We start from the raw sequence: 20,579 nt of genomic DNA, 5'->3' as shown, positions 1-20,579 counted from the left end.
TCATCTTAATCGGGCCCGAGGTCGGAATGCTTTCCTAATCGCATCGTAATAGGGCCCTCATTGGTAAGACACGTTCCCGATCCGATTTGGACAAAGCAAACGCCTTTAGGAGGCCTTCCTAACCACATCAGAATCAGGCCCTAAGGTGGGAATGTATGTTACAGCTGTGGGCAGCCTTTTTTAAAGCACTGCTGCCTACAATCTATGCTGTTTGCTGGAGCAGAGGTTGGGCCTCTCACTCTCTGAGCAGGACTCCCATGACCTTTGGAAAGATCATGGCAGTATACCTCAGGAGGTCAGGTCGAAATCAGTTACTTCAAGTTCCTACCCCACTGGCACTGACGCCGGAGTGGATCTATAAAGCACATATGGCAGACGATTCCAAGTGCTGGAGGTGCTGATGGTGTAGCGCACTCGCCTGTGACATTTTGCATTTCCTGTGGACTGTACAGTACTTTGTGCTACTGGGCTCCGTTTGGGTAACTTAATGACCAACCAAGGGGTGGCACCGCAATTCATGGCCCGTCACACTTTGCTTCACAAAATGTCAATATTCCAGGATTTAACACCCCATGGTAACAGTAAGCTGGCTACAGCCTTCGTAGTGGGAGTTGGTTTTTTGGGGGGCGACCACGGGGCCTGGCACCCTGACTTTTCTCTCCTGTTTCCATGTCCCTTCCCCTCCTGTTCCCCCTCGTCCTCCCTCCATGATCTTCTGCGGGATCTTCTAGGACACATCACCTCTATCTGGAGATGGTATTTTATTGATCGTTTTTCCAGTTATCAATGCCGTCTCACCAGTTCTAGATAACACAGTATCTTGGATTCTGCTGAATTGATAAACTTCAATCCCTGTTATATGCTCATTGTGTATGAAAAGTCCCAAATAAATGTGATATTTAAAAATGTTACAGGGAGTGGTGTCACTTAACATTTGACTTTGACAATTCCAAAGGAAGAGACATTACTGAATTTATAGACATGATCAGAACAAATGTAAAGTGATAAAATTAACAACCAAGTCTCACTAAAATTGACATTCAATTTAACAATCCACTGAACTGTGCGCAATACTCATGGTGAAATATAAGAAAAGTTTTGCCACTAAAATGTGGGACAGAGAGTTTGCTCTGTGCAGAATAGTCACTTGTGAAGTTCTAATGAATCCCCATATTTTTGAAGAATGAGCCAGGTTTGAGGGACACTTCAGACCGACCTCCAAATGTGTGTGTCACTCGTGATGAGTGAGGTTTGAGGGCTACGATGTATGCACGATCAAACTAATGTTGCATTACGAGGCATTCAAGGCTGCTTGCATGACAATGCTACAAAGAGTTGACGCACTCACTAATCAACGGTGTATTGATGACGAGCGTACTGTGATATAGGGGCCTATGTAAAGGAGTAGAATATTTTCGAGTAATGAAATGCCCCTCCCCTGTTCCTCAGACCAGTAACACCCACTCATTTTTATGATACAATGCAAACTGTGTGAGACATTTCTGGTTCATACTTGATATCTCTATCTTAGGAATTAGTTGTTTCAAAGATAAATTGTTTTTTTTTGTCAGTGAATCTTTGTTGAAAGACTGTAAACAAAACGACAAAGCCTGGAAGAGGCCGCTATCTTAATACTTTAGGAGACAGTTGTGAGAAGTTGGCCTGATATGCAGTGCTCACTATTCTAGTGATCACTTTGTATCAGTCCAAACAACCCTTATTGATGATTGGTTGTAAGTCAACCGATAGACCAGCTATCCTAGTAGCGTGGACAAGAGCAGTCTTTAGGCTAGACTCTAGAGGGCGTGTTAAGCCAGCTGTTATACCATCACATATACCCCTTGAACACCAAGTGAAAGGACACCACACAAGTTGTTATGAAAATAAAAGTATATTTATTTAGAACACAACAACCCTGGACTCTTTATGAGGACAGGGTGCTAAGCACAATACAAAGCTCTTAGGAAAATACGCAAAGTTGCACAAGTTACACAAATGCCCTAGGGGCACGAAAAACCATATACTCTAAAAGTGGAATGCAAAATTACTAGCAGGTAAGTACTACGCTAATAGGCTTTGGGATCGCTAGGACTTGACTACTGAACCTTCAGATTACTAGCAGGAGGCCTAGGGAGATCGGGTGCAGAGTGTGCACTCTCACCCGGGATGCGGAACAAAGTGTATGGTTGCTAGGAATTACAAAGTTAGTGTTATCGGACGAATCCGACTAGGTCGGGCTGAAACGAAAAAGGACCTGGACCCTTGGATAGCAAAGCTATGCTGGGGCACCGAAATGCTGAGTTTACCTAGCCCAGGGGCTGCGGCTGCATAGGTCTGGAAAGACGTCGGGAATCCTCGTTGCAGTCTATGGAGCCTGAAAGAAGAAGTTGCTGGCAGGCGACCAGTGAAGAGATTCCGATGGATCCAAGCCTGGATCGAAGATGGAAGACACCTGTAAGCAGAGGGGACCAAGTTCTGAATCACTAGCCAGTGATTAGATGGGCACCAGGATGGCACCAGATGGAGTCACCTTGACCAGGTGAGTGGGCGACGCTGGGCTCTGCAGTCTCACGGACCAGGAGGCGTTGTTGGCAACCAGGATGGAGGTGCGAGCTGTCCCACGATGGTATCTGCTGTCGACGTCGCTGGACCCAGGATTGGGGCAACAAGTCTTGGCAAATGCAAGCCCACGTGGTGGACTCAAAATGGCGTCTGGAGTGGACCAGGAGGGTCCGGGGCGCTCCTCTTTTGGAGGGGAGCAAGGGCCAGCCTGGAGCAACCAGACCAGCAGTGTTGATGTCGTCGTTCGTCGTCGGGAAGGCCGCAAGCCAGCGGGCTAGTAGCCAGACAACGCGGTGAGCAGCAAAGAGCAGAAGGGCCCCACGCAGATCTCGTGGAAGCTGGGAGGCTGAACTTCGGTGCTGGAGCTGCTCAGGGTTGGGGCTTCTCAGACCCCAAAGCACTCACTCGAGGATCCCTCGGCGGTCGTGCTAGGCAAGCGTCGTGCAGTCTTGAAGATGGCCGGTCCCTCGAGGTCTCGTCGCACCCACGGATCTCAGCTGAGCTGACGATGTGGGTAGAGGTCAGAGGTGCCAGGGAAGCCGGGTCTCGTCGTGCTGGTCAGTTGGATTCTGGAGGAAGGACGTGCAGCAAACCGCAGTGTTCTTGGATGGTGCCTGCGGGTGCAGGGTGACTACTCCTTAGTCACAAGGGAGAAATCTTGAGAAGAAGTCCAGAGTTCCTTTCGTAGAAAGTAGTTTCAGGATTCAAAGATGATTTAATTTGGAAGGGGGCCCGCTCCTATCTTTATACTAGGAAAAGGGGCTGGCACGCGACTAGGTCCTGCCCACGGGTGGGACCAGGAAGGGGGGTGGTTACACCCCTCTCCCATGCCGGACTTTCCCCAGCTCAGGGGCTGGTGTGCCCCTGGAACTGGTTCTAGCCGGCAGATGCATAGTGAGCACCGGGGTGCCACTTGCAGTCACCTTCCTCTAAAGCCCTGCCTACCCAGGATACACAAAACCCTGTCTGGGATGGTGCTAGCACCGCCCCTGACAGGAAACCCTTTGTCCAAGCCTCCCTCGCTGGAAGGACTCCCAGCAGCAGGAGATCAGACTTGTGTCTGTGGTGGCAGCATCCATTTTGTGATGCTGAGGCTCGAGTTAACTTTAACCGGGGTTCACAGTTACATACATGTTGTGTCCCTCTAGAAGGGTGGAATGCTAACCCCGTCACCAGAATTGGCGAGGGGTTAGTATTCCAATTCGTATGACACCTTACTCGACATGTTTTGATAAAGCGATACCAGAGTTGGCATATAACCGCGAGGATTATAATGCACTTAAGAGTATATGGTATGCGTTATCATGGAACAGCTATTAGGACTTGGTTCCGCAAGCTGCAAACGGGCTCAGCTCATGCCAGAGCACCATCTCACATGATTCCAAGCACTCTGCCTTCAGGATTGTTAAGGCCTGCCATAGGAGTGACTGATAGGAATCTATATGTCCATTTTTAGGGTTAGATATAGGTATACTATACCTAAAGCAAAGGGTGATTACACCACCTTGCCCCAGCTGTCGTGCAGCCAGTTGTGTCAGATTTAGATGGCCAGCCAGGGGTGGCATAATACATGCTGCAGCCCCTGGTAGGCCCATGGTACACCTATGCCCTGAGTTACAGGGTCTGATAAGGTGGCCCAGTACCAATTGGTAAATGCACCTAAGGTACATGTGTCAATTTAGTGAGAGAACAGCAAGGCTGTGGGTCTGGTTAGCAGGCCCACAGCCAGAGAAGTCGTAAACCAGTGAAGCAAAAAGCAAAAATCTGGGGTGATCATAGGATTGCAGACCCTACTCTCCTACAACAGTTGTGCTCTTAAACCAGAAACTCAAAACCTAATTAGAACCTACAATTCAGTCTTGTTTGAGGATATAAAACAGTATCAAATATAAGGAATAAGCCACAGACATAGGAAAATTAGAAATAAGCTGTTCCTTCAATTGTCGCTTTGACACATGATCTATGCCTCATTGTCACTGATCTGGTGTTTAAAACTCCATGGTATTTACCTCTGTTTTCTTTGCTATCTAGCTCGTTGTGGATTTGAAAAACTGCAAATAAATTATTTAAAAGAATAAATAAGCTGCCTAGTTTAATTGCAAAACTGACCGAAATACTCATATATTCTTTAAAATACCAATATATTCATTGAAATACAGATATATATTCATTAAAATACAGATATATATTCATTAAAATACCGATATATTCATTAAAATACAGACTGTCACTTCAATTTGTCACCTTTCTGTAAATACTCTTAAGTCCTTTACGTCAGTGTTTTGAAGATGCTCATCTGAAGTGAAGCTAGAAATACTTTTTTACAGCAGCCAAGTGTGAGGCCCTGTACTTGAACTGTCTGACCCTTAAAAACATTCACGTCTGTGACATCTGAAATCCCAGCTGTTTACAGGTATAAATGCTTGTTTGCGTGAAATGTATTCACTGCTGGAGCCTGGAGGCGGCGGTTCCGTCAACGGCCACCAGAGGGCGCTCCTCGCCTGCTGACAAAACTCACTGATTTGCCCTCTGTATGAAAGGGAGGAGGGTTTCCTCTTCCGGGTCAGTGGCGGCAGAGACAGCACCAGCAGCAGCGGTGACATCACTTCCTCCCTCTCCTGGTGTGTTCAGCCTGCTGCAGAGAAGGAAGGAGCCCTGTCTGGTGGGCAGTTACCTCCATCTTCAGACCCTCACAGACCCCAGGAGGAGGAGAGAGCCTGGACAGTTTTCTGCTCAGGTAGGAGAGCTGCCAACTCACTTGCTGCTGAGCCTGAGTGGGGAGGAGGGGAGGAGAGGCCTGTCCAGGGGTGCAGAGGAGGAGAGGCCTGTCCAGGGGTGGAGAGGAGGCGAGTCCTGTCCAGGAGTGCAGAGGAGGAGAGGCCTGTCCAGGGGTTCAGAGGAGGAGAGGCCTGTCCAGGGGTGCAGAGGAGGAGAGGCCTGTCCAGGGGTGCAGAGGAGGAGAGGCCTGAACAGGGGTTCAGATGAAGAGAGGCCTGTCCAGGGGTGCAGAGGAGATGAGGCCTGTCCAGGGGTGCAGAGGAGTTGAGGCCTGTCCAAGGGTGCAGAGGAGGAGAGGCCTGTCCAGGGGTGCAGAGTTGGTGAGGCCTGTCCAGGGGTGCAGGGGAGGAGAGGCCTGTCCAGGGTGTTGTGTTGCTTACTTTTGTACTGCTCCTTTAATCATACACATTCTTTCTTATGTCATTACTGAATGTGGAATGTTACATATGTCATGTTGATGTGCATCCTTTGTAAGAGTCAGTTATTCATTGATACTGATCTATGCTGGATTACTTGTACTGTGCTCTTCGATTAAATAAGCATCTACCTTAATCTTCCTTGGATTTATCTTCATTTCACTGGCGACGGGATTCGAAGAGTTCACAGGGGTGCAGAGGAGGAGAGGCCTGTCCAAGGGAGAGGCAGAAGAGGTGAGGCCTGTCCTGGGGTGCAGAGGAGGAGAGGCCTGTCCAGGGGTCCGAGGAGGTGAGGCCTGTCCAAGGGAGAGGCAGAAGAGGTGAGGCCTGTCCAGGGGTGCAGAAGAGGAGAGGCCTGTCCAGGGTTGCAGAGGAGGTGAGGCCTGTCCAAGGGAGAGGCAGAAGAGGTGAGGCCTGTCCAGGGGTGCAGAGGAGGAAAGGCCTCTCCAGGGGTGCAGAGGAGGAGAGGCCTGTCCAGGGGTGCAGAGGAGGTGAGGCCTGTCCAGGGGTGCAGAGGCCTGTCCAGGGGTGCAGAGGAGGAGAGGTCTGGCCAAGGGTGCAGAGGAGGTGAGGCCTGTCCAGGGGTGCAGAGGAGGAGAGGCCTGTCCACGGGAGCAGAGATAGAGGAGATGAGGCCTGACCAGGGGTGAAGAGGAGGAGAGGTCTGTCCAGTGGTGCAGAGGGGAGAGGCCTGTCCAGAGGTGCAGAGGAGGTGAGGCCTGTCCAGGGGTGCAGAGGAGGAGAGGCCTGTCCAGGGGTGCAGAGGAGGTGAGGCCTGTGCAGAGGTGCAGAGGAGGAGAGACCTGTCCAGGGGTGCAGAGGAGGTGAGGCCCGTCCAGTGGTGCAGAGGAGGAGAGGCCTGTCCAGGGGTACAGAGGAGGAGAGGTCTGTCCAGGCGTGCAGGGGAAGTGAAGCCTGTCCAGGGGTGCAGAGGAGGTGAGGCCCGTCCTGAGCGGTGCAGGGGAGATGCCTGTCCAGGGGGAGCAGAGGAGGCGAGGCCTGTCCAGGGTGCTGAGGAAGTGAAGCATGTCCTGTCCATGGGGTTAAGTGCAGGTGAGAATAGAACAAAAGAGAGCAACCCTGCCTTATGATATAGTGGTCCCAAAAATGGGATCCAAACAATATAATCGGGGTGATTTATCTAAGAGCCAGCATTGCACATAACAAGAAACGGGTCAATCCAAATATACTCAAAGAAGATTTTTTAGAATATATATATATTTTTTATTTTTTTATCTTCTTTGAATTAATATAGCAAAAGGTACAAAAATTGATTGCATTGTTTAAATCCACATTATATTTGGAACATCAAAGACACACATGATAAGGGGAGAGATAAAAAAGAGGAAAATTCATCCTATGGCATAGCCTACCCAGTAACATACCACACTGCATTCATACTCTCAAGCTTACTTATCACTCAACCTAGTGTTCTTTCATTCATTCATATAGTCCTGGTGTTTGCAACACAAAGATGGTAAATTTGTTGCATAAATCAGAATGTTATTCCAGGAGGCAGATGACATATAGAGGAGTCCTGATGAATATAGTTCAATATGCCGAATTCCTGGAAACGCAAGCCGACACGCGTTTTGGTGACTGGCCAGTGGGGCCACACCTTCGTCAGGGCTAGGGGTTGTTTACTGGGAGGGGAACAGGTATAAAATCTGGAAATAAAAACAGTATCTTAGATTTTTGTTCAATGTACACAATACAAGTTTAGATTATACAAACATGCATTTTCTATTTGTTTAATACATTTTACATTTTTAGTCAAACATTGGTTATTAGTATGATAACTGTGTGGTTGACTTCTTGTGGCTGTGCAATGCCAAACTACCTAGTGACACTCCCAAAGACAGACTCCCCGTCGGGTGAGATCTTTTAGAGGCAACTTGATAACCTTGTCTAAGTGAACCATTGAGTACATTTCATGACACCTCTCATATTCAAACTATTTAAGCTTCCCTCATACATATACACATTCATTCTGGCGCGCATTGACTGAGTTTCCGCAATTGGAACTATGATCCATAGAATTGGATTTAACTGTTGTTTTAGCGATCAGTTATAGCGGTCAGGAGTTTATTTTAGGAGACCCAACCTCTATTTAGAAAATATCATTCACAATCTAGTATTATACTTACATAATGTGTGTCAGAGCAAGGGGATTACTGGCATAATTCGTTTGGAGGGGAGAGATTTTCAAACTTAACAAGGAAAAAGAGAACACGATGTATTTAAGCATAACATAATATTCCTCAATCTTAAGAAATGTAACTGGTAAGACAAAAAAGATTGAGTGATATATTACCTATATAGGAATCCTAATATTAGGGGAACAGATACTCGTGGCCAGAAGACCTAAGGACAAGGAGGATAACGCTCTCTGGTTCCATTCATACTGGGTACTGGGTACTGTAGTCCTGTAGTCAAGATAAAGTTTAATTCAATTAGAGCCTGATGGATTTGATGTTGGTCAGGGCACTGTTTCAAGTAAGGAAATCACAAGACGACATGGGTTTTTTTAAATTTTCTTTCTTTTAAAAAAAATAAGTTGTAATTCAACCCTCCATTTTTACTTTCAGACACAGTATTTAGATATGGACTCCAATGTTTAGTTTTGAATACGTTCGAAAACGGCCTGAGGTCCTATGATCCTGTGTTGCAGGAAGAGATAACAGTGCAATTAACGATTTACCTGAGGGGTTCTGGAGTCTGCTCTCCGATGAGAGTGTATAACTGATAAGATTCCAAGGGACAGGTATGTGGCTTTCGGTAAGGATTCCTGACAAAAAAGAGCAGGGCTGGTTATGGCCATGATCATACTAGGAACGCTGTCTATCCTGAAACCTAAAAGGCTAAAAACCAAAGGTTACGTTACCTAAATGGTAAAACCGTTTACCGGAGAGCAGTTAAGATCGTTCTCACGGAGCGCTGTGTAGTAGGCACAATTCCGTAAACGGCGGGCGAGTGGTTGTGGGTGGGGCGTTGCGCCGTAGTTACTGCTATGTGAGCGGCGAGCGAGTGGCTGTAGATGGGAATTCCTAACGGAAGATAGAAGACCAATTATATATATATAATTTGACTCGCAATCTACAGGAGTTTCGCGTAAGCAGCGGGATATCGGAGTATACACATACCTTAGAGTGGTAGTGGATCGTCCTTCAGTGGGATTCCGTCGACTCCACCGGTCGACCAACCGCAACGGGAGACAGGGCTCTCACCTGTTTGGTGCCTGTTCTCATTTAAATAAGCAGTTCTCCGCGCCTCTGGTGAAAAGGATCAGCTGTGCTAGGGCAGTGAACATAAATGACAGACCAAATTCTTTCAGTTGGCGGGCGGCGGCCATCTTGAGTGAGTAAACTCTTTTCTTTTAAACAAAATTGGGTTGTTTCGGTTCACTATCTATATAAATCAAGTTTTAATTTAAATGGTCTTGATATTTGCATGACGTATATTAGGAAAAACGTCATGCAACAACTGGCTCAACCTAATTCTTTCAGTTGGCGGGCGGCGGCCCTCTTGAGAGAGTAAACTCTTATTTTTTAATTTTTTTAACAAAAGTGGGTTGTTTCGGTTCACTATCTATATAAATCAAGTTTTAATTTAAATGGTCTTGATATTTGCATGACGTATATTAGGAAAAACACGGCACCAAGGTATGCCATAGTTTTGTTTTCACTTGTGCGGGCCTCATTTAAACATCGGGGAGCCAGTCCATTGTGTTAGTCCACTTCATAATCACCCATATAATATTGGAAATAAGTCCAATATAAGAATTCTGCCAGATAATAAGATTTTTTCTCCCTATTTGCTTTGGATTTCTTAAATCCTGTAACCTGAGGTTGTTTTACAAGAATGCCTGGTGCCAAGGACATTCTTCGTTCAGTCCCTTAGTTACAGCATTCAAGAAAAAAATCCAAAACACTTCTCGTTTTTTTCGTAGGCCCACAGGATCAGTTCCTGGGCAGGCCTTTATTTTTTCCAGGATGAACCAGCGAAGTTCCAGTTCTTTGTGTTCTTTTTCTAGCCAATGTGCTACAATAGGGGCTGCGATTTTTTTGTTCCTGATGTTTGACTTATGTTCCCCTATTCGCACTCGACATTCTCTGCCTGTTTCCCCGACATAGGGGAGATCGCATGGACACAATATCAAATATATGATATTGCTGGTACGGCAGTTGGTCATAGTGGCATTACGTCGTACTGATACCGTACGAGTATTGGTACTGACAGTTTCTCCCACAATGACCTGTGGGCAAATATGGCATGTCCCACATTTGTGGTTGCCATATATAGGTCTTTGATGTTCCAAATATAATGTGGATTTAAACAATGCAATCAATTTTTGTACCTTTTGCTACATTAATTCAAAAGAAGATAAAAAAATAAAAAATATATATATATTCTAAAAAATCTTCTTTGAGTATATTTGGATTGACCCGTTTCTTGTTATGTGCAATGCTGGCTCTTATATAAATCACCCCGATTATATTGTTTGGATCCCATTTTTGGGACCACTATATCATAAGGCAGGGTTGCTCTCTTTTGTTCTATTCTCAGATTCTTCCCCCCTACAGCCTGCCCACATCCTTAAAACCCATTGGGGAACCCTCTTCTTTCACTAATTAAGTGCAGGTGAGGCCTGTCCAGGAGTGCAGAGGAGGTGGTACTGTAGTGTAGTTCCTATTATCTCCATAGGCATCTGCGCATTGGAATAACATCAACAACAAAAGACCAGTAACTGAGGTTACCAAGGGTCCCCTGCTGACAACATTAGACTTAAGGGGTTTTGCCTGCTAGCTCAGAGGTCACTAGAAACTTTCTCGAATGTAGGATGAGGTATTATAGTGCCTACTTAGACAAGAAGAGATTTACCTTCTGACAACCATAAAACATGACCACTTTGTATCTCCATGAGTTAGGAGTAAATCTCCAGAGTCGTGAAAAACTATAGAATCGGTTTTACTCACTTAAATATGCATTCTTAGTTTCACTCGAAAGTGTAGAGAAAGAGAGACGGGCGTTTTCAATAAAAGGTGTTATTTATTGAACAGTCTGTTTTCTCACACAGGAGAAGTGAATTGCCATGATAGCAATACTTATAATAAAATATAGTGCATACAGTAAAAAGAGTATTATAAAGTAATACTGTAAAAGCATGTTATCGTTTCTTAGCCATAACACGCATCTAAAACATATCCTTAAATCTATACAATAGAAAGCTAACTAAAAATAGCTAAGCTAACTCAACTGATTTAATCTACCTTATGCCTACCCCGTGTTCCTAACCTAAGTTGTGAACGGGAAAAGATAAGTGAGAACCTCAGTTAAGTTAAATAATTTCTCTGCCAGATTATTCTAAAAACCAAGAATCATTCTCTGTGGCTAATCAGCTCCATACCTTGTTTCAGAATGTGAGAGACTGGAATCTCTGAACTCGATATCCCGGCAGCCGGCTGTGGCAAGCAGGGAACACCGGAGCTGGATTTTCTCGGCTGGAGAAAAAGGCAGCTTCTCTCTCAGTGCGTCAAGTAGGAGGTTCGGCTGGGTTCAGGTCTCGCATCTGCTGGGCTTGGGACGAGGTCAGTCGATCAGCTCCAGAAAACCACCGCGTGTTTGACTGGACCAACCTGGCTGCTTTTATACTAGCTAGGTGACTGGTTTGACGCACAAGGTTGGACATATGTACGTCACTAGGTGCTTGAAGTGCGCAATGCTGTCCAGGGGTTCGGGACAAATTAAACATGAAGTGCGTAATGCTCTCCAGGGCTTCGGGACAAATCAATACTGGAGGATTAGGAGTTTCCCCTGAGGCTACCGTATGTTCGTCATGTCCCAGAGCTGGTTTGTATTCTCTAGGGGCCATGTAGTCAGAGTTTTGTTCCTTCTCTTGGGTGATCTCCCTCTTTGTTTAAATTGTTTCTCCCTGGGTGTAGTTTTTTTTATTACTTTCCCATCTATTTTTAGGAGTATTTGAAGTGTTTTTTACAAACAACTTCTCTGTGCTATCTGGTAGTTGGGGTTTTAGTGGTTTCCCACCCAAACTATCTCTACCCAGTTCTTCATAGCATTTTTCCATTATTCTGGCTAGTTCAGAGGGCTGGTCTTCCTCATCTATTTCTCTTAACCTATGGCGGATTGCTACAGATGCTGCTTCACCCCTTACATTAGCTAATAATATAGCTGATACCTGTTTAAAAATTTTCAGTAACTTCATACCTAAATTTAAGGCTGCTTCAGGGCCATATTCATTCTGAATCTGTTTCAGAATGTCTGGTATTACCGCCATAGAAGGAACACCATGTGTTTTTGTATAGATTGAAGCAAAGACTGTACCCCAAGTGTAGCAGTCTTCCATATGTGTTACAATTCCCATTGGTAGACAAATGGTCAGAATTCTGTGTTTTTAATGAGGTGTACTATCAGGAAAAACTGCCTCTATTTGAGTGATTGTTTGTGCTAGCCAAAATGGTATTTGTTCCCGTTTAGTAGGTAACTTTCCAATTACTGACTGAATTGTTTGTGGTGTAATTTTATTTGTAGTCCCCTGATGAGGGGTCTGTTATGGGAGTCCTATTGTCGGGTGGACCGTCAAAGTCCTCATGACATATTGGACTAATTGTCTGTGAATTTTAACTAGTTCTTCTAGCTGGGTAATCACCTCTTCTTTAGACATTTTCCTTACGTCCGGATGAGGTGTGTAGCCGGCTAAAACTGGCCAAGTTGCTCGCGGTCTCCCTAGTGGACCGGGCCTTGTTATGTGTTCACAGTGTTGTAGGGCGCCTTTAAACCAAAGCTCGTGCTGTTGGTAAGTTAGTGGAATCTCAATTTCCTCATGGGGAACGTGTTCCGTTGGAGTATCACCTGGTTCATAGTAGTGAAACTCTTTTGTTATTTGATTTACTTCTGGGAATCTTATCCAGGAATAGAATACCTCTGTCTGCCGATATTCGTGTGCCTCCACTACAAATACGACTGTCCCACCTTTCGGTGTTACACCGTTGTTTATTAATTTGTAAGTCAAAATTTTCCTTATATTTATTGGAATAAGTTTTGCTTCCGCATTAGTTTGTAAAATGCTATCATCAGCTTCTATTAACCGTCTAGCAAGATCTCTCGCGTTGGTGTTTTCTTCGTCCGACTGCATTTTTTATTCAGAGTAGGATTCAAGGGAACAGAGATTAGGTGCACAATATTTTGGAACACTGTATCCTTCAACGCTGAATAAACTAAGAGCGTTCCTGCATGAGTTTTTTCGTCCTACTCGACTCTGGCGGATATTGCCCTCTTTCCCACTCCAGACGTCTATGGAGTATTATGGATAATATAAGGGGTTGAGTGAAAAAGCATGAGCGAGTAACCCTATTTCTAGCGTTAGATTATCGCCTTCCTTGGAAGGGTTTAATGAGTCGGCGAAACCGCCACCTCCTCTCCACAGTTGCGTGGCAGAAGTCCGGGCATACGAAGTATGTTTTTTGACCCCCTGGACTTTTTTGCTTCTGGCCTGGCCTTCTCAGCAATTGCCTGTCTTAAGAGGAAGTTGCCGAAATAGACTAAAATAGCCCTTGGATACCCCCCAGCTTTGACTAAGTGTCTTAGAGTAAGAGGGACATGGTGGGCTCGTTGAAAGTCCCAGTTCTAGCTAGACAATTCAGGGAGAGAGTCACGAAAAAGTTGTATTACGAAGGAGCGGGCGTCTCCCCCTTCAATTTCCTCAGGGATACCTAGCACGTGTAGAGTATTCCTACGTAATCGATTTTCCATGTCCTCCAGCTTCCACCTCACATCTGATAATTTAGCCTCATGTGCTTCAATCTGTTCGTGATTTTCAGCCGTCTCAGACTCATTAGAGACAATTCTAGACTCTAAATCTGTCATTCGATCACTAAATGTCCCAACTTTTCTTGAGAGTTTGCGCACCACCCCTTGAGCCTTACGGAGAGCAGCTTGGGCCTTGCGCCCATCATGAGATGTCTCCTCTCTGTGCGCCGCTATAGCTTGAAGTACAGTTTCAATTGTACGTGAGGTTGAGCTTTGGTATGTTGGGGAGTCCGAATGTTGTGTTATATTTACAAAGCTTGGCGGTGTTAATGATGCTGTGAGGTGATTTGATGGCGTGTAGTCCCAAGCTAGCTCTGCTGTATCCTGATGGCTCTTTCTGCGTTTTAGGACAGTTTTTTGGCCTGCTCTATTCTCTTTTGCACTCATTTTGTCATCACTTAAATCACTCAGAGGAGATCCTGTTTCATCAGACCACCCAAGTTCGTCCGAGAATGAGAAAAAATCGCTCGGATCTTTATCTCTGTCCTGGTCGAAATCGATACATCTATTGTTAATTTTAGCTGCCATAGAACTCATTGGCTCCGTCTGGGGCACTTCTATTTGAATTGTGCTGTCAGGCATTTTGCGATCATCTGTATGCACCTGAGTATCTATAGGGACAATGTCATTGATGGCTATGTGGAGGGGAGTAGTAATTTGTTCAGCCAAGTCCGCAGGAGTTCCACCCCCTTGTACCTCCACACCCCCTATCCCATTCATGCTTGCTTCAACCCCAGCTGCTGTATCATTATGTGTAGGGCTTACTGTGTTAGCGTCAGTTGTCCCCGTTATCACAGTTATCCCAGGGACGTCCTCGTCGCTGCTTTGCTGGTTACTCTGCTCATCCACCCCCTTCGCCCCCTTCGCGGCTGCTGGTGTCTGTTGAGTTCCCGGCTGACTCCTCCCACCTTGACCCAGAAGGATTTTCGCAGGCGTCTTGCGGAGGAGGTCAACGACAGAGGGGGCAGTCAGACTTCCCGTCCGCGTAGAAGTTACACCCTGCTTCGGTGTCTTAGCTGGAATGTTTTCGGTAGCTCCTGGGGCAGGCTCTGGAACACCGCCCGCTTGCCTCACAGGCTCCGCACCGTCCCGGACTGCCAGTCTTGCCGCCCTTGCTTTAGCAGCTGCCACCGCATTCTTTGGTGCCATGACGCTTTCACTGACAGCCACGGCACCCCTCCGCTCCGGAGCTCCGACAAGGTACGTCTGACCAGCGGTTCTCTGAGACTTGTGGCTGCCGCTGCACAGGTATCGGATCACTACGAGACCAATTAGGGATCCTAGCGTTGAAACTTGACTCCTGATCAGCACTTTTGTGTCGTCTATGACCACGTTCTCCAGAATCTCCATTGCTCTGTTATGGGGTATTGCATTAGTGTATACTCAAAAGTTCGGTATAACTTCAGCGGCGGGTTTGGAATTACTTCTCAATTTCATTTTAACCATTTAAGCTGCAGAATTCGCACATTTTCTTAGACCTCAGCACTGGTCTGTGCGCACTGCAATCTCACACGACTTCCCAGTTGGGAAACCCAGTGATCACTCTCCTCCAGTTCTTAGGAATTCCCACCACACAATTCTTGGGGAGAAATTAGACCTAGGTCTACCAAATGCTGATGCAACTTTTCATTTGTGCAATTACTCAAAATGTGTTCCTTCATAAACAAATTATAAAGTCCAGTAAAATCATGCACATTGTGTCTAGTTAACCAACCATCCAGGGTCTTTACTGAGTAGTCTACGAAATCTATCCAGGATTGGGTCTGGGTTTTGTGAGCCCCCCCCGAACCTAATTCTATACTCCTCAGCAGTGAGTCCAAAGCCCTCAATCAGAGTTTTCTTCATGAGGTCATAGGACCCTACTTCTGGCCCAGAAAGGGCCAGAAGTCTGTCTCTGCAATTACCAGAGAACAGTTCCCAGAGACCTCTCCACTGGTTTTGGGTTTGGCAAACATACCAATCTTGAGAGAGATCACTATGCAGTGACTATAAGTCGGTTCGAAGGAACAGAGAGAGGGATATGAGGGAGGAGACCTGGGAAGGCCTTGATCAGGCGGCTAGGACATGCAATAGCAGAGATTTTTAGAAAGTAATAAACACTCCCTATTTCAAAAATACTAAGGATCCGACACTGTAGGTGAAGAAGCATGGGTGGCACACTGTGAATTTATATTCACCTCAAACACTGCTCCTGTGGTGCCCTCTAGTGACACAGATACTAAATTGCAGGGTTTTTTTTTCACTCTCAGAATTCAGAAGAGGGTTGGCGGCCTGTGGTTGCTGGGAAAACCCCAGGACCTGATGGGGTGCCGATAGATCTTTTTCAGGGAAACCAAGATTTGAGGGCTCTGCTGCTAACAAATGTTTTTAACAGCATAGTTATAGATGGGCCTCCACCTTCCTGGAAGCATAGTGTAATTATTCTGATATACAAAAAAGGGGACTGGGGAAGCCCAAAGAACTATAGGCCTATCTCCTTATTGGACACAACTGCCAAACTTATGGGTTGGTTCCTTTTATTCAGGCTGGAAGAGTGGACCCAAGAAACATCTTAATGCAGGTGCAGTATGCCTTCCAGAGGGAAAAAGCCACTACAGACCAATGACTAAACCTGTCACTATGTATAGACAAATATACCAGATCGAAAGACGGGAAAATCTACATGGCTTTTACAGACGTATCAGCTGCATTTGACTGCGTGAGCCATCAGAAACTTTGATATTTATTGGAGGAGATGGGGATTGATCCACTTATAATTAACTTTATCCGCCAACTATATTAAATGCCACTGCATGTATCCCGTATGGCAAAAATGGGAAATGAACCCGCCCCTTTAAGATTGCTAGAGGAGTTAAGCTGGGATGTGTCCTCGCCCCGTTTCTTTTTTTTCCAGATATACAAACAGGGTTGAGGCAGCCCTCTCGGACTCATTCCCGGACGTGCCAGTGTTTGACACCAACCCACTACCAATGTTAGCTTACGGCGATGAGGCAGTGTTCATTGCAAGAATGGGGGAAGCTCTCCAATGGCTCATAACAACATATGCATCTTTCATGGCTTCGCTGGACCTTAAAGTAAATGAAACAAAATCTTCTGTCATTATAGCAGGGTCTGGCAAAGCTGATAAATCCCCACACTTCCATACGGATTGCCAGAAAACAGAAGTGGCAGAGTCCTTCCCATACCTGGGAGTCTTATTTGATAAAAATCAAACTTGAGAGAACCTGGTATCGGCAAGAGCACTAGGAATGGAAAGAAGTCTGAAAGCTATTAAGGTCTTCTCCAAAAGTTAGACGCTAGCTCCCTTGACCCAATTAAAAACATTTCTCAGGCCAAAATTAAGGCAATAGCCACATAAGGGGCAGGAGTCTGGGGTATGGCACCTACCGGCTGACTGCAAAAACTTGAAGATCATTTGTAAGTCCCTAGTGTCCCTACCATCCACTTATTCAAATGATATCTTACATATAGAATTGGGGTTACCTTACATGTTACATACCATTAGACTAGCACCAATTTAATACAAAACATATTTAAAGATTTTTTAAAATTGGACCATTACAATAAGATCAGATGGCTGAGTTATGTGGAATCAGAATTCATGGCAATTTGGTTGGGAGAAATATTTAAGGATTAAACGGCATGCAGGAAGATTTCAAAACAGAAATTAATTGAGATTTTAATGCAGAGGGCTCATTATCTTCGCAGGGAAAGGAATTACAGAAAAAAGACCGTCCTTGCACATCATCTGATTTCCCCTAGGCCAGAGGGAGGATATTCCTATCTAGCACGAACCACTACGTGCTGGATAGGAACTACTGAGATTTTGTCTGACTCTCCTCCCCTTGATGTTAGGTTATACGGAGAGAAGATTCGAACACTCAGATTAATGCTGTGTCCCTGCGACAACCATTCCGCCCAATCCCACCTGCACCTAGTCTTGTTTTGTGGGGTTTATAGGACAGGAAGAGAAGACATTATCCTTCCGATTTTAAGGCGCCCCAATTTTAAACAATGCCAGGTGGCACGTTACTTCTTTTAATCTCTGCCTGATCCCGTTGTCTGTTTTTCGGTAGCCACCTGTTTGTGGGCCTGTATGAAAAGGAGAAAGGCGCGAGGTTGGTTTTAACTAACAATTATATGCAGAAATGAGTAATTTGATGTAAACTGACTGGATTCGGTCTATGAGGCACATGATGCACTTTATGGGATAAAATGTCCTGTAAAACTATTTGATGTTTTTTTTAAATAATTCTACTTGCTCTAGGGTTTTAACTTGTTATGAACTGGGGCTTGTTGTTGATCACTGATTTCAATTGTGCTTTTATGATCTGTATTTAAGAGCTTGAATAAAGATTTTATTGATTGATTGTTTGCATGTGTGTCTCAGAGTCTCACACCTCTGTGCTCCCTCTACCTGCTGCTTGGAGCTGCTGCAGCAGTGTCCCTGTCATGGCAGTGAGGCGCTCATGGTAATCCAAGGCCCCGGAGCAGTGTCTGTCCTCAGCCCATGCGCAGCTGTTAATACAAGGCCCTCTTGAAGGTGTCTGTCCTCAGCGCATGCACAGCTGTTAATGCAAGTCCGTCTTTAACCCGCTCTCCGATGCTGGAACCAGTGCCTGTCTTCAGCGCATGCGCAGCTGTTAATACAAGGCCCTCTTTAACCCGCGCTTCACAGCGGAAGGAAGTGTCTGTCCCCAGCGCATGCGCAGCTGTTAACCCATCAAGTCCTCTTTAACCCGCGCTCTTAGTTCAGTCCTAGTTCAGTTCTGTTTTTCCGAATGGAAGACAGTGTGGACGGTCCCAGTTGTGTCCCCTCTCGGTTGGACTCTGTAGGCCGCGCTTCCCTGCAGGGCCGCTCAATGACATACTCTTACAGTTTTATGTGCTTCGCTATTCTCAGCGCATGCGCGGCCATAACGAGCAGACATCCTGCGCATGCGCAGCTACAGATCATCGGAGCGGCTCTTGTCCCGCGCGCGGTTTGTTGTCACGCGGGGCCCTCAGGTGTGTCCCCTCCAACCAGGTCGACACTGTCCCCCCTTCTGCCCGGCCACTCCCCCCTCAAACCCACAAGAGAGGTAAGGGGAGATAAGGCCTCGAGGCAGCAGTGGAAGCGCATTGACGTATGAGACCTGCAAGAGTGTGGTATCTGTGGGGGGTGGGGCCTGTGGCAATGGGGCGGGGTCTGTGAGTTGGGGGCAGTGCCTGTGGAAGTGGTCAGTGGATGTGGGGTAGGGGTCAAAACAATACACCTACACAGCCTGGAGGCATTGACTGTTTCGTGTTCCTCACTGGAGACTAGTTTGTCCTTACGCTTCAACTGTGGAATGTGTTTTTTGGAACCCTAATCGCTCCAACTTTAGTTTTATCGTGTAATTTTTGGCAGATTTATACTCTGTAAATATGTTACCATAATATCCAATCCTATATACTTCGCTCTATTGTGAAGAGCTCTGACACCGCTGGGTAAAGTATGCGCTATAAAAAAATGCCTAAATAAATCCAATGCCCTGCGACCAGGCTGTTGGATGCTCGTCGTGGCCTTGGGGCTCCCAGTCACACGTCCTCAGGTCTGTAGACTAAAGACTATTGCAGCTTGCAACTCAGAACTGGCAATTCCTCAAGCTCCGGCGGGCTGCTTTTGGAGGCTTCAGGCATGATTCTGAATGCCGCCATAGTCGCCGAATCTCAAGTTGCACATTTTTACCTTTCTCCTGGGCCACCGCAACCACAGACTTTACCCACTTGCTGCCCGCATCTATAAAATATGTTTTTGACACAAGTGTGTCCACATGAGCATCTTTTAATTTGACTGATCTGGGGTTTGCAGCAAATATTTTTTTTTAACCCTTTGCGTGCGTGCGTCGGCCAACGGCCGTCGCAAACACTACCTCAGTAGTTAAAGCCATGCTCTTGTATTTACAATCAACAGAAGCTTGTGCAGTGAGGGCTGGTGCTGTTCCTGACCTCCCATTCATTTCGTGGAAGTGCCTGGACCAGTCTTCAGCGCATTCCTTGCTCCCAAATGGTGCTTCTCAGGCCCTAGACTCTTGCTTTGGTTCAGTGGGCTCCTAAATCAAGCTTTTGAACTCTTCATGAGTGCAAATAAGCCCATTCGCACCCGAATCCCACTGCTCGCACGGAACTTCAGCACGAGCCCCTGCCGCCTATCTCCTTGCACGGAAAGCATCAATCGATCTGGAAGACCAACAACGTAAACCTCCAGCCCGACCTTCTGCGACACCTGGCCTGCTCTTTGTGCCATGTCCACCACCGCCATCAACTCTCTCCTTACTCCCTGCGACCCTCTCCAATGCGAAGGGCTCAAAACTTGAGAAGGTAAACCTTCTGCTGAACTAATCTGGAGCTCTATCTAATTCGTGCTCCATCGTGTTCAGCGTGAACTTTTGACTTTAACCTGGTCCAGCATGACCAGATTGCCTCGGTTGGCGCTTTATGTTTTTAGGTGCTATATAGAAGTTTATATTTTAAAATTCATATCTCCGGTTATACTGATTGGATTTTTGTCTTTTGGGTTTCGATTTGTTGATGAAACTGAGCTCTATTGTTCTAACCTGGTGTTGATTTTGTGTGCTGTTTACGCTGTTTTACTGTTTGAAGTGTTGCACAAATATTCACACATTGCCTCTAAATTAAGCCTGACTGCTCTGTGCCAAGCTACCAGGGGGTTGACCACAGTTTAATTTGGGGTTTGCATGTGCCTTATCCTGACTAGGATTGTCAAATTCTGAAAAGGAGCATACAGTTATAACTAGATTCTTTCATCAATTCAATCAATCAATCAGTGACATTTATAGAGCGCGCTACATACCCGTAGGGTCTCAAGGCGCTGGGGGGGGGGGGGGGGGGGGGGGTGCCGCTACTGCTCGAACAGCCAGGTCTTCAGCTTCTTCCTGAAGGAGAGGTGGTCTTGGGTCAGGCGCAGGTCGGTCGGGAGGGAGTTCCAGGTCTTGGCGGCCAGGTAGGAGAAGG

At 46.1% G+C, this 20,579-nt stretch overlaps 1 pseudogene across 1 annotated transcript in view; it reads left to right on the top strand.

Moving 5' to 3' along the window:
- The first annotated feature begins 5,176 nt into the window (after positions 1-5,176).
- LOC147662638 (uncharacterized) overlaps positions 5,177-20,579 on the top strand; it is a 120,600-nt pseudogene continuing 105,197 nt past the window's right edge. Inside the window, exon 1 of the transcript XR_015305517.1 lies at positions 5,177-5,299. The product of XR_015305517.1 is annotated as an uncharacterized LOC147662638 (transcript). The remainder of the gene's footprint in view (positions 5,300-20,579) is intronic.

Source organism: Lissotriton vulgaris, unplaced genomic scaffold (assembly GCF_964263255.1).
Source record: "Lissotriton vulgaris unplaced genomic scaffold, aLisVul1.2 SCAFFOLD_1267, whole genome shotgun sequence".
NCBI lineage: Eukaryota > Metazoa > Chordata > Amphibia > Caudata > Salamandridae > Lissotriton > Lissotriton vulgaris.
Note: the sequence above shows the minus strand (reverse complement) of the source record. Positions and strands in the feature narration are given on the sequence as shown.